Here is a 12,803-nt window from a genome sequence, read left to right as displayed (position 1 = left end):
GTCCTTGCTAAGCTGTGGCACCCAGGTCTCCCTGCTCCAGGGCTGATTCTGTAGCCAAAAGCACTACAAAATGCATCCACATCCTCAATTTTGCATGAAAAAAGCCAGTGTTGTGCAACTCTCTCTCCAAAATAGGATCCAATAGCTCTGTTTACATGGCCTCAGGCTGATGCTGGCTAGGCCATAAATATCTCACAGCCTGAGCCATGGGCATGCTGGAGCCTGTTTTGGGGAGGAGGGGGATGTCTTCATTCCAGACATTGCAAACCAGAACAGCGCCCCTGCTATCTGAATTTACTGCTCCCTACTTACTATTAATTTGTCCCTTCCTGTAGCTGATTTGTACCTCAATTTCCCTGCTATCTTTAAAGTTAATTTGTTGTGTTTTGTCCGACGGAATGGTGCTTAAAGACTGATTCCTGGCCTGCCATTAGCTAGTGAATATCCAAATGAGATATCATAGTCTTCCCTTTAAGACTTCAAGGATCTGGGTCTGAAAAATTAGCTTATTTTCTTTTTATTTTTTCTTTTTTTTTTTTCTTCCCTGCTTAAAAATCTTGGAGGATAAGGTAATGTGGTCACAGGACTTGTGAACGGATATCCCTATCTCAGGGAAAATAGGGACAAAAAGGAGACTTCTGATCTTGACTTTCTAATGAGAACAATTTGGCAAAGATGCATGTTTAACTGGAGAAGCAGTTTTGACCTCCAGTTAAAAATATTTTTGACGTATTTTTTCAATGTAGTTAACCAAGGCTAAGATGTGTCAAGAAAGTGGAATGAAAGGTAAGTGTAAAATGGGAATGAAGGCAGCTTGGAGGGAATGACAGGGAAGCAGACTGAGGGGACACATAAGCCCAGAGTCTGTCCAGCTTGTGACCACACCAGTGTCTGGATCAGGGGACAGGTCACAATTAAAAATCTTCCAGTGGATCCTTCATGAGAAGGTGTGAGAGACAATAGCATTTCCTGACCGCACTGATTCCTGTGATCCTGTGTGGTCTTAAGCTCATTTATATGGAACACAGCAAGCTACATAACCTGAATTAATGCTGTGAGACAGAAATGAAGCCACTAATGGACAAAAGGAAGCATGAGTCTAATGGTTCAAACACAGAGCTGGGGAGTCAGGAGACCAGAGCAGTTTTACCTGATTTAGCTACTGACTCATCTTGAGAGACTGTGAGGAATTCACTAGTATCAAAACTGTTGCTGATTTTGGTTTGGTGTCCACGTTTTCTGTGGTTATGGTCATTTTGAGCACTTAGAACTGAGTTCCTGAATGCCACGGCTGCCTCATCTGGAGGCTGTGAGCATACACTCATTCATGATAGTGCAGCCCTCTGAACCTCTCAGGGGAAAGGGCATAATATTATAATTTAAATAATTTACTTTAAACCTTGGCTCAAGGGACAGCACGGCTATTAAGTAATGGCCTTTGTAATCTAGAAAGCCTTCCCTGAGATGGATCCTGTACTTAACACTTCCCCTGGCAAAGCAGAGAACAATTTTCCTCCACTTACCTTAAAAAGGCAAGTAAGTCTTTTACTCACCACACCACAGGCGGGCTGGACGCTTTGATTGAGATGTCCCCACACGCGCTGTACAAAGGATGACTCAGGAAAAGTTTTGCCAATCCTAAGAGTCTCCATCAGGCAGTTCTGTGGTATCTGTGCATTGCCACTGGTAGCCAGCTTGGGGCTCCTGTCTGCCCATCGGCTTCTATTGCACCAAGCACGAGGTCACACATAGTCATATGTTAAAGGCTTAATTACAAAGGAACTGTCAGCTTCTGCAAACTTGTTTGTGGGTACTTCTGTTGAGGATCATTCAGCTTCCAGGAGTAAATTGGGTGGAATTGAATCTCTAACTTCAAAAAAGGCTGTGTTTAGGGACAGGTTTGGTGCCTGTCATGCTGTCACGAGTGACACTAAGAGTAGTTGGCTTGCTTCAAAATTGTGGGGTATTTATACAGGCACACAGCTTATGTAGTGGTTCATGGGGGAAAAAAGAAAAGGAAAACAAAACAAACTGACCAACCAACCAAAAAATCCTGAAGTCTGTGGATAAACAATTTGCTTTCAGAGGTAAGGTGAAACAAGGTTCTGACCCAAAAACACCTATTGAAAAATTTCTTGTGAGGCAAGTTTGTGAGGTATGTGTAGTTGAAAGCAACAAGATGAGTGCAGCCATGAACTCTGTCTTCCCTGCATTTTCCAGTGGTGGGCATAGCCCAGGACATGCTAGGAGGGAATTTATCCACACCAAGGATGAGTGCAGCCCCAGCTTATGTCTTTCTCCACAGTACTGGGTGCTGATTCATGTAAGAGAGGTCACTTGATGAAGTATATCCTGTCTCAAGCATGATCTGGCATGGCACTGCCTGTATGTTTTCTCAAGCAAAACTCCCACTGACATCAGTAGAAGCCTGACTTCAGAGGAAGCTGAATTTCTGCCTATTTAATCTGATTCAAGGCTTCTTACATGAAACACAAGGGACTGATACAGCCTCTCTACCCTGGGAATCATATCTCCCCACACCACAGCTGAACGTGCCCCAAGGTCTGCTGTGGCAAGTCTGAGCCATTTTCAAAATGTTGGTGGAGTTTCACAGCCTCAAGCAGTCATTATTGCACTGGGTCATACCCCTGAGGTAAATTATTAATAATAATAATATGTTATTTTTGTTAAACCTGACATCTCCTTTCATCTCAGCCCCATGCTTATCAGGAGCTCTGCAACAACAAAAAAGGAAAGTTTTATTTCCACATTTCCATCCCTTCGTCTCATCACGCCACGTCTGCTTTGGGGAGTGAAGAGTAATCTGTGGAAAGCTTTCATGCTCTCAAACCTACCAAAACATGCAATATTAATTGGGATTATTAATTGTATTTACTGCACTAGCAAGTCTAACCTTGTTAGAGGCCAGTGTGAAGATGTGGGATCATTTCTGTCATTTGGAACATCCTGCATGCTACCTCCTCTCAGAAATCAAAAGGAAAATTACCTCACTTTTATTAATCATCCTTTTTCTTACAAGATTTTGCCTTTTGTTTAGCTGCACTTCACAAGGAGAAGGTGTGTTTTCTGTGCTGCTTTGAGATCTTGGCAGTTAATGGAACTCTTTGATTTTTAAATAAGAGTTATTCCTCTGAGTGTACAGTATAAACCTAACAGGCAAGGGACTGTGCCTTTAAGTTCATCAGTTTTCCCAGTGCTGTACTGGAAGGATTGGACTGAAACTTTAAACATTTCTAGCCATACCTAGCATATGTATAATTTATAAGCCACACACCGTTTTCTGTCAAATAGGCGATTGATCTGACTCGGATCTCGTTAATTATCCTCCACATACATTATACGTTAACAGATCTTCAGTATACTGTGTATCAATATTAATAAGATTATAAAACACTATTGATAATTAGGAAGAGAAAGAGACCAGGCCTTTGATTCACTCTGTTACTAACGCCCCTGCATCTCTAGATTAAAAAGAGACCACTTTTCGTTTAATAATATCAGATCAGTACATCCATCTTCTAAAAGGCTTTATTAAGAGAAAGCTAAGATTTGCATCCCTATGCAAGGGGCTATTTGAAATTGATTATGGAAGCATCATTGATGTGTGAGAAATTTGTTTCTCTGTCTTGTCTAAAGGGGGACCTAATAGGTGGGAGGGATTTAAGGTGGAGCACTGCACTCTTGGATCTTTGATCAGGAAATTTCTATTTTTCTTTGTCAGGCTATATTTGGCAAGCCAGATTGTCTTGTTTCAGAGGAAATTAAATGGGATGTCATATTTCCTCCTTTAAAAAATAACAACATCTATGCTATCACACTCCAAAAGAGAATGCTGGAATTAAATAACAATATTTGTCTTTAAATTATGTGGGTCAGATTTTTTTTTTTCATTCCTTTTTCATTTCCTTTTTCTTTTATTTTGCTCTGACCTGCCTTTAATGTTTCCAATTAAACTCATTTGCAACAAGCAAACCAGAGCAATGAGTTGCTAGTGAGACCTCTGAAACTACATATCCAAATTGAATCAGGTAAACTTTGCTTTCTTAGAAATTTTGTACGAAAAGTGAGGTAAAATCATTGAAGGATGACAGGGAACACAGCATAATTTCAGGTTACCATGTGACTGATCCTCCACTGGAATTCTGTAGTGCACCACAGTGGCTTGGGAACCAATGCTCTGGCCAAGCCCAGGTGCTTTTCCTAACACCTTAGAAAAATTATTTGGAATTCAAGCATGAGACCTAATTTTGCCTTGCTGCTAATGTCCACTACTCACTAAAGAATTTATGTCACTAATCACCCAGTCATTGTCGTAATGAAACTTCAGAGCAGCTCTTCCCCTGATGCAGCCAGGCAGAGTTCCCAGTCTCCCTCTCTGTTCTGGAGCAATTCTGCAAGGCATCCTTCCTACTGCTGACTCCCTTGGGCTGGCCAGAGTTAGGAAACCTCATTCCAACCACCAGACATATTTTAAGCATCATATCCTCCAACCCTATAGAGATGAGATTTCTAAAATACCATGTTCAGGACCCCACAGCTTCTGCACAGGGGTGCTCATGTTGCTCTGCAGAACAACAGGCTCTAGTGGAAAATACCCAGTGTGAGCAGCAGAGGGAAGCTGAGAAAAACTGCCCTCCCTTGGACAGGGGCTTGGCTCAGGGAAATTTCACACATGTATTTCCCTGCAAAGCAACCCAGTAGATTCTGATTTCTCATGGCAATTCTGCTAAAAGCCTAAATAAACCCATCAATTTATGGCTTCCAGGAAATCTGCCCTATATATAATCTTTCCATTCCCTAGAGCTCTGTGATTTTCAAACATGCTGGGACAGATCATGGTTTGCAGGACTGCGGAAGGGACGCTGAGATGAGGGAGGTCCCAGGCTGCTTTGTCCATGGCAAAACCTTGGGAAAGTCCCTTCATCTGCCTGGGACATCCATCATACTTGTGAGGGGTCACAGGAACTGCCTGGGTACAACCATGGGATACAGGGCAAACACTCCCAGTACCTAAAATGCCAGTGGGACTCTTCTCTTCTGTCGCCCATGTCAACTGGAACAAGGCCACCAAACAAAGTCATAGTATTTAAATTGCTCAGTTTGCCTCATCTCATTCCATGTGAAACTGGGAAAGGAGCAGGCAGCTGAGACATAGAGGTGGCAGGGCATAATGATGACCTGCTGGAGAAAGGCTAAGCTGAGAGTGGGTACATAAACCCAGATCAAATTTATGTATGGCATACATGAGCAGCATAAAGAGCTTTCTGTGTTGCTACAAGTGTAGGCAGAACAATGCCCAAGAACTGTTCTTTTTTAACCACTTGGATGGTCGTGCCCTTCTTCTTTCTTGAGGGAGCCTTGAAGGAAACTGTAGAAAGGACAGCAAGAGGCAACAATGTGAAATGAAGCCTAAAGGCTTAGAAAGACACGGAATAAACCAATGGAAGTGCCACGAGATAACAGAAAGCCCTCTAATTTTACTTCCTGGTCCAGGAAACTATAATGGCTGGCAGATTTTCATGAGATTCCTGCAAGTCAGGTGGTTATCAGGGCAGGAAGACTGGTCTGTGCCAGCCTCTGGCTAAAAGCTTGCTGTCCTTTCTCTCTTCCTGGATGCACTGCAGTGCAACTTCCTGAGCTGAAGTTCATTTCTGGTGGCAGGCTGTCCCCTGTCACATGGGGCATGAGCCTGGGACCCTGAGCCATGTCACATCCATTCACACTAGTGTTTTCATACAGTTGAGGCAATAAATAACTTGCTGCCTGTTCCTGAAGATGCACCACTGCTGTGTGCTATGTATGCTGTGTATGTTATGTGTGAGCACAACAGCACTTGTATGCACAAGGATGTTTACAAAAGGAAGCAGGGAAGTGCCTAGAAGGAGGGAGTTCATTCCCCTAGGCCCAGAGACACTCCTTTAATTTCTTATGTCATTTCACAAAAAGCACATGGGGAAACAAAACTACTTTCATTGAAAATGTAGAGAAGTAAAGATATTTACAGCTCTGGAAGCTGGCTAGAAAACCCCTGAAGATCCAGTTCATATTCCATTGGGAATATCCTAAGTTAACGCATTCATGTGAATGTATTTCCCAACAGAAATCCAAGAAAAGGAGAAAGTACATAGAAATGTGGTGTTCTCACCTGTCTTTGACATTAGTTCTTTAATGCCAGGCTTGTCCTCTTGGCTGCTGTGCAGTGCAGTGGCTCAGCAAGCCTGTCAGACTTCAGTCAGTCTCTGAGGTGTGATGCTGCTCCACAGATGCCTTCAACTGTCTGGAACCAGGGAATAGAGGCCAGGAAAAATGCCTCAGCTGATTGGTGCAATGTATGGGACAAACATATACTGAGTTCATGGTGAAATGCTTGTCTACCACCTTGTACAAATGAAAGATCTCTTGATGTAATCAGGGCCATAGATGGGGCTGTCAGCACAAGAGGCAAACGATTTTGATGGCCAGTCTTATCCATCAGGCAAAATGGGTGTTGAAGCTGTACTACCCCAAGTCATGGGTCCTTCCAGCTTTGGGCTCAAATGTGTTATGGGAAGAGCATGGAAGACTTTATTTCATCTATGGCCTTGCTGTCTAGAGCTGTACAAAATCTTTGCCTCTACAGCTCTCAGGCTGGGTTTATTAATTAAGAATCAAAAGAGGGAGGTGAGGAGAAAATATGCATGATTCCTGGTATCATCACAGCATATGCTGAAAATGAGATCCTTGGAGGCAGTGGCAGCAGTCAGTATTTAGGCAAATTAGGGCAGTGGTTTAATGCATCAGCGCCTTCCTGATGAATCATAGAATTGTTTGAATTGGAAAGGACCTTAAAGACCGTCTGGTTCCAACCCCTTGCCATGGGCATGGACACCTTCCACTGCACCAGGTTGGTCAAAGACTCATCCCACCTGGCCTTGAACACTCCCAGGGATGGGGCACCCACTACTTCTCAGACAGGCAAACTCTCTAATGGCTCACCCCCTCACAGTAAAGAATTTCTTCCTGATATCTAATCTAAATTTACCCTTTTTCAGTTTGAAGCTATTCCCCTTTTTATATAATTACATACACCTGTAAAAAAGTCCCTCCCCAGCACTCTTGCAGCCCCTTTAGGTACTGAAAGGTGCTCTAAGGTCTCCCTGAAGCCTTCTCTTCTCCAGGCTGAACAGCTCTAACTCTTTCAGCCTGTCCTCATAGAGGTTCTCCAGTACTCTTCTCATCTTTGTGGCCTCTTCTAAACTCCCTGCATCAAGTCCACATCCTTCTTATGCTGGGGACCCCAAAGGCAGATGCAACAATCCAGATGATTCTCATGAGCACAGAGTAAAGGGGGAGAATCACCACCCTTGGCCTGCTGGCCACATTTCTTTTGATGCAGCCCAGGGTATGGTTTATTGGTGTGGAACCATTATGGTGGAAATGGTGAGAAGGATCCATTATCACAGAGATGATGCTCCAGGTGTCTGCATAGCCCAGAGCAATTATTACATGGCTCCTTGGCATGGTACCTCCAGACAGCTCCATTGTGCCAGGATTTGCATGTTATTAACCTGCTCAGTGTTAGTACATCAGAAGAATTAGAAAATAAAAGAAAAATATTATCCCCATTTGAGCTTGAGCATGGTAGACTATTTTTCAAGCCTGGCAATATTTTAGTTTCTATCAAAGAAGAACATTTGCTTTTCTGTTAAGTGGGGAAACCCTGCAGATGAATGTGCAGCGTGAATAAAAATAGCAAAACCTTGGTGGTTCCACGCTTAAGAAAAGCAATACTTGGGCCACTTGAAACAATAAGGGCTGGCTCCCAGCTTGCAATTTTGTCTGACAAATTTCAGAGAGAAGGGTTTTTTTCTCCCCTCCTCTAGCCCTGAGACATACTGCAAAAAAATGCACACACACGAGCCGTTGTCACAGGGAATGTACCAGCCTTCCATTAACATTGCTCTCTATAGGATGGTGGTTGGCAGGAGTGCTCATTTTAAAATCCAAAGGCTCATGTCTAGTGCTCCAGCCCTTATTCCCCAGAGTTTTTTCAAGCCACTTGAGCCACTTGTCTGGAGCCTGCTTGCTTTGATCTCCTTCTGCATCGAACGTGTCTGGAGAGAGCTCTGCAAGGGGAAAGCATGAATCGAATTGTGCGCTCCCATCTCAAATCTTGCCCATTGCAAAGCCATACCAGGAAATTGAGGAAATGTTCCAGGTTTGAGCTTTCTACCTTTATCCAGAAATTAAAACCCCTTCATTAATCCAATCTTAAATCTCAACTAGCTGCTGCTTAAAGTGGTAATAAATATTTCATTCCGATTGTGTTGCGTTCCTTGCTGTGTTTATTAAATGGAGTTTCTCATAATTCCAGTTATTCATTTTAATAGGTCAGGACTTGGCTGTGATTTAAACAGACCACTGAGGAAACAGCCGTGGTTAAACATTGTAACAATATGGATTATTAATTTAATTGGCCAGCTATTACTTGTTTTGACTCTGTGCTAACACATTTAGCTCAGTCTCTTGTGGCCTATAAACCACAAAGGTCGTGACTTCAACATTCAGAAGAATGAGAAAAAGAGAATCAGGGCTGAGATTATGAGGAAAAATAGAGAAACAGTGTGGGGAAGACAGAGTGGGGAAGGCTAAGGGCTTGCTGGAGGCAGTGCAGGGCAAAAGGGGATTTATTTAGTAGCTCAGCAATAGAACATCCTCTAAACCACCAGCCAAACTAGCAGTTTCTTTCAGTCTGCATCCCTCTGAGGTGATTTCAGACAGTGATTTTTACCTGTGGGTATAACAATGGTATCCCCACATATTTAATAATACCGCTATTTTCTTTCTAAGTTTTTATAATCTAGTTTAAATTATCCCATGCAAAGAGCTCACATGTGAATAATCAGCAATAATATTTACAAGGGTGTTTAAAAGGCCAATCAGGCATCCCCACCCTGGATGGTTTCACTGCACCTTTATTGAAAACCATCTCATGATGCTAGTTAGATACAGTGGGGTGAAAAAGCACATTCCAAAGGGCATGCTAGCAAAAAGTGACAGCCAGGAAAAAAATGTGGGGTTTATCTGCTGTGCTCAACAAAGGCAGTTCAATTTGTACCATGGGCTACTCCACTTGAAAGGGGTCAAATCTTTCCACTGATTTTTTTTTTATGCACTACTCTCAAATAGGAGTTCTGACTCCAAATAGGAGTTCTGTGGTTTGAATAGCATCAGGATACGACCCCATATTTTTCTTGGCAACTGTGTATAAGATGTGGTGGTGGGCAATGTTTCCTTACTGATGCCTGTGCCAGGTGTGTTCAATATTCAATTTATACAGGTGCTAAGACCCTACCATGAAGGAAACTATATGAATACAAAAGGTAGTCAGGTATATTCGGCAGAGAGGCAGTCAGGTATGAGTTTCTGTTTTCAGTCTCCATTTATCACGTGCCTTGGAATCTGTAGCTGTTCCTGTAATGAACTGCACAGGCCAGCAAGTTGGAAGAACACAGCTCAAAGCCTTTGTCTGCAAAGGCAGGCTGCAAACCATGGATCTAACATGGGAAATGTAGCATGCATGAGCACAGCATACATAATCAGCAGTAACAGCTGCCCAGACAAGTTGGTGGGATTCCAATGCTGTAAGACTTCTTCAATCCTTGCTCTCTTATCCTCCTTTGCATAGTTTGACCCAATTTTCCAAGACACAGGGACACTGGGAAGAAAGCTTATTGATGGTTTAGAAAAGAGCCAGATGGAGAAAAATTCCTGCATTGCTCCTTTCTGGTTTTTTTTTCACCTCTCCTCCTTTTCTGCCTTCCTCTCCCTCACATAACTTTAGCCCTGCTAAAAGCCTTTCTTCACCATGCCAGCCATCACTCACACCCCTGTTGTGCAGCTCAGCTCCCCTGCAGGCAGACCCCAGCCCCACAGGGGTTCCCATCTTCCAGATTTCCTTGTTCACCTCCTGCTTTAGGCTTCAAACCCACTTGCATCCCACATCATGCGCACTGAGTCTTAGCTCCTTTCCAATAGTTTTTATCCTACCTCTGAGCACCTTCTACTCCTTCTATACTCAAGAACCATTTCCAGATTCAAACTCTCACTTTGCCTGGCTGATGACACCAGAGCATCAACATCCTGTAACACTGCTATCCCCTTTCAGCTATTCAAGATATATATTTTTTTTTGCATGCACAGAGTACAGACCAAAGGCTAGGATCAGCCTAACTCAGCCCCTTGCAGAAATCCTTTAAAAGCATCTGAGAATTCCTCACCCCATGTCATCAGGCTGTGCATCTTCCAGATTCCCCTCCTGCAGTAGTCTGGCTCCACCACTCCTCCTGGCTCTACATGGCAGTCAAGAAACCCCAGCCAGAGGAGCACAGCTCCCCATCCAGGGAGCCATCCTTAAGCTGCTGCAGGTGCCACTTGCCGGGCCCTGTATCTCTAAGTGCTGCTAACAAACAGGGCTTTCTTCTGTGGTGCCTAGCACCAGCAGCCCCTAAGGACAAGATACACTTCCCTTCTTCTCCCCCACCCCCAGCTCTTGCACACAATACAGTATTTGTCATGAACTTGTTTTCCAGTACATGAAGAACACAAAAAACGCGTGCTCTTTTATGATAAGGTAAGCAGAGTGACCCTGTAACATTCCACATCTGAACTCAGAACGGCATCTGCCTCACAGCTGTCCTTGTAGCGAGCATTTCAAAAACACAGACAGCAAAATCCAGCAACAATATCTCATCACCGGTGTAGCTGCTTACAGCACAGTCCTGTTTTCCAAATACCCGTGTTTGAGAGGTGACCTACAGCTGTGAAATTTGGATGCAGATTCCAACACCACCCCTTAATTTCAAGGATGTTCCAATATGAGTTTTACACAGAGTTGCAGGCCAAGTGCAAAATTCATGGCTGGAGCTAGGTTCAGACTGTACACCCTGATTCACAGAGATTTCCAAGAGTTTTGGCTTCACTGCAGTATTCATGTTCCCTCTTACTTGAGTGCATTGACATAGCCTCTAGGAGTCATGGACCAGGAACCCACAGCAAAAGGCTCTGCACAAACAGAATAAAAATAAAAGGAAGAGTGGTAAGTTCAGAGCCAAGAGACAGATACAGAGAAATGTGGAAGTGCAGGGAAAGAGTTGCACTGCCAACGGGACAGTTGAAATGCAGTTGAGTTTTCAGTGGTCACCCAGTCAAAGGAGAACTGAGGGAGATTTTGAAAAGTGAAAAACTCAGCAACATTCCAAATGTGTGTGGAGTGCTTCTCAAGAAATGTGGATGAAAAGATAGCCAGCATGAAAGAGCAGCTATGGACATGGACATCTCAGACCAGCTGGAAGAATAGCTGCTTTTGAAGGAATGAACAATGGGAAATGCATGGAGGGGGAAGAAACCTTGAAGGGCACTGATGGCAGAAGTAAACTGCTGCTGCTTGCTACAATAGGTAAGGTAGTGGAGGAAGGCAAAAAGAAAATTGATGGGTTCCATGTGATGAAAAATGAGCACCTTTCAGAATAAGTATGAGAGGATATATAAAGTAAGACCAAAGAAAGGGTCTTGTAATCAGACGAGAAGAGTTTCAACAAGCAAATTGATTGAGAGAAGAGTATCTTGAAGAAGTTGTACAGAAGGTGCCAACCAAGATAACTTGGATGCAGGATTTTAAGAGAGAGCAGTCCAGATTAAATCAAATTTATTTATTTAACTCTATAAAGACATATCCCAAGAAGTGGTGAGATTTTAGCTTGGATAGAGGAAAAAAATTCCCAGTGGAAAGAGGAATCAGGAAATCAAGGATGGTAGCTGAAATCAAATACAGATGAAGTCCCTAAAGAACAAGACACAGAAGGAAGACTGAAAAACTGCAGACACAAGTGCAAGGGAGCTCAGGGGCAGAAAAGTTGCCAGAATGAGTCCAGGAGTTGCTGCAACAAGGCAGAGCATGGGACACTGCAATGAGGGCTGGTACAGGAGGGAGCATGGTGCACATTGGAGAGCACCTGCAGGTGGAAAAGCAGAATCATGATAGACATGATGCTGTTCAGAAGAGCAACTGGGGGGTTGGGTGGGTCTTTCCACAAGTTATAGTTCAGTTTGCATGTGTAGTCCCTCACACAGTTCTGTTCTACCTTGTTCATTGGATCTGGGGCTCTCTGGCAGCCAGTGGAGGAAAACCATCATGAACTCCTCCTTGTCTTTGGATATCATATGAGAAATTTGCCAAATAATAATGTGGCTGCAGAAAAGCAGGAGAATATTTAATGTATCTTTTTTTTACCTCTAAGATTTTTCTCTCCACAAAATATTGACAAAAATCAGCATTTCTAACATCACAGATTTTTTAAAAGAGGAGGGACCATTATGTCATCTGGAGAAGGTCCTGTTGAAAGGTATTAAAATGTCTGCAATTGCTCATGTGCAGCAACTCCTTCTTGGAGGTCTTTAGGGGATTAAAATGAATACTTTGAGTACAAGAGCATGAGTTACTTCAGTCAACATCAATAGCCAAAGAACTGATTACACTGGCTTGTGTCTCTGCTGTGGCACAGATGGAGACCATTCAGTAAATTCCTTCATGGTGAGAAATATCCCCCTTTGTTTTGGAAGATAGGTGAGGACACAGAAAACATAAGAGAGTGTAGTAGCAAGGAGCAGGTGCTGGCACTCTGCTTGTGCTAGCAGGAGTGATGTAATACTTGAATAAAAATAATTAGGTTGTTGGACACAAGCCTTCATATAAAAAACAACATAGAAAACACATGTTTTCACATGTTTCCAATGCAAAAACC

General features: G+C 43.1%; 1 long non-coding RNA gene across 1 annotated transcript; it reads right to left on the bottom strand.

The window, feature by feature from the left end:
* Positions 1-244: 244 nt before the first annotated feature.
* LOC140684461 (uncharacterized) lies at positions 245-11,277 on the bottom strand. The gene is made up of 3 exons (XR_012056757.1): positions 10,281-11,277; positions 6,167-6,298; positions 245-1,722 (listed from the first exon to the last, which is right to left on the bottom strand). It is a non-coding gene; the product is annotated as an uncharacterized lncRNA (long non-coding RNA).
* Positions 11,278-12,803: the final 1,526 nt, after the last annotated feature.

This window comes from Taeniopygia guttata, chromosome 6, assembly GCF_048771995.1.
Source record: "Taeniopygia guttata chromosome 6, bTaeGut7.mat, whole genome shotgun sequence".
In the NCBI taxonomy this organism is placed as follows: Eukaryota; Metazoa; Chordata; class Aves; order Passeriformes; family Estrildidae; genus Taeniopygia; species Taeniopygia guttata.
Note: the sequence above shows the minus strand (reverse complement) of the source record. Positions and strands in the feature narration are given on the sequence as shown.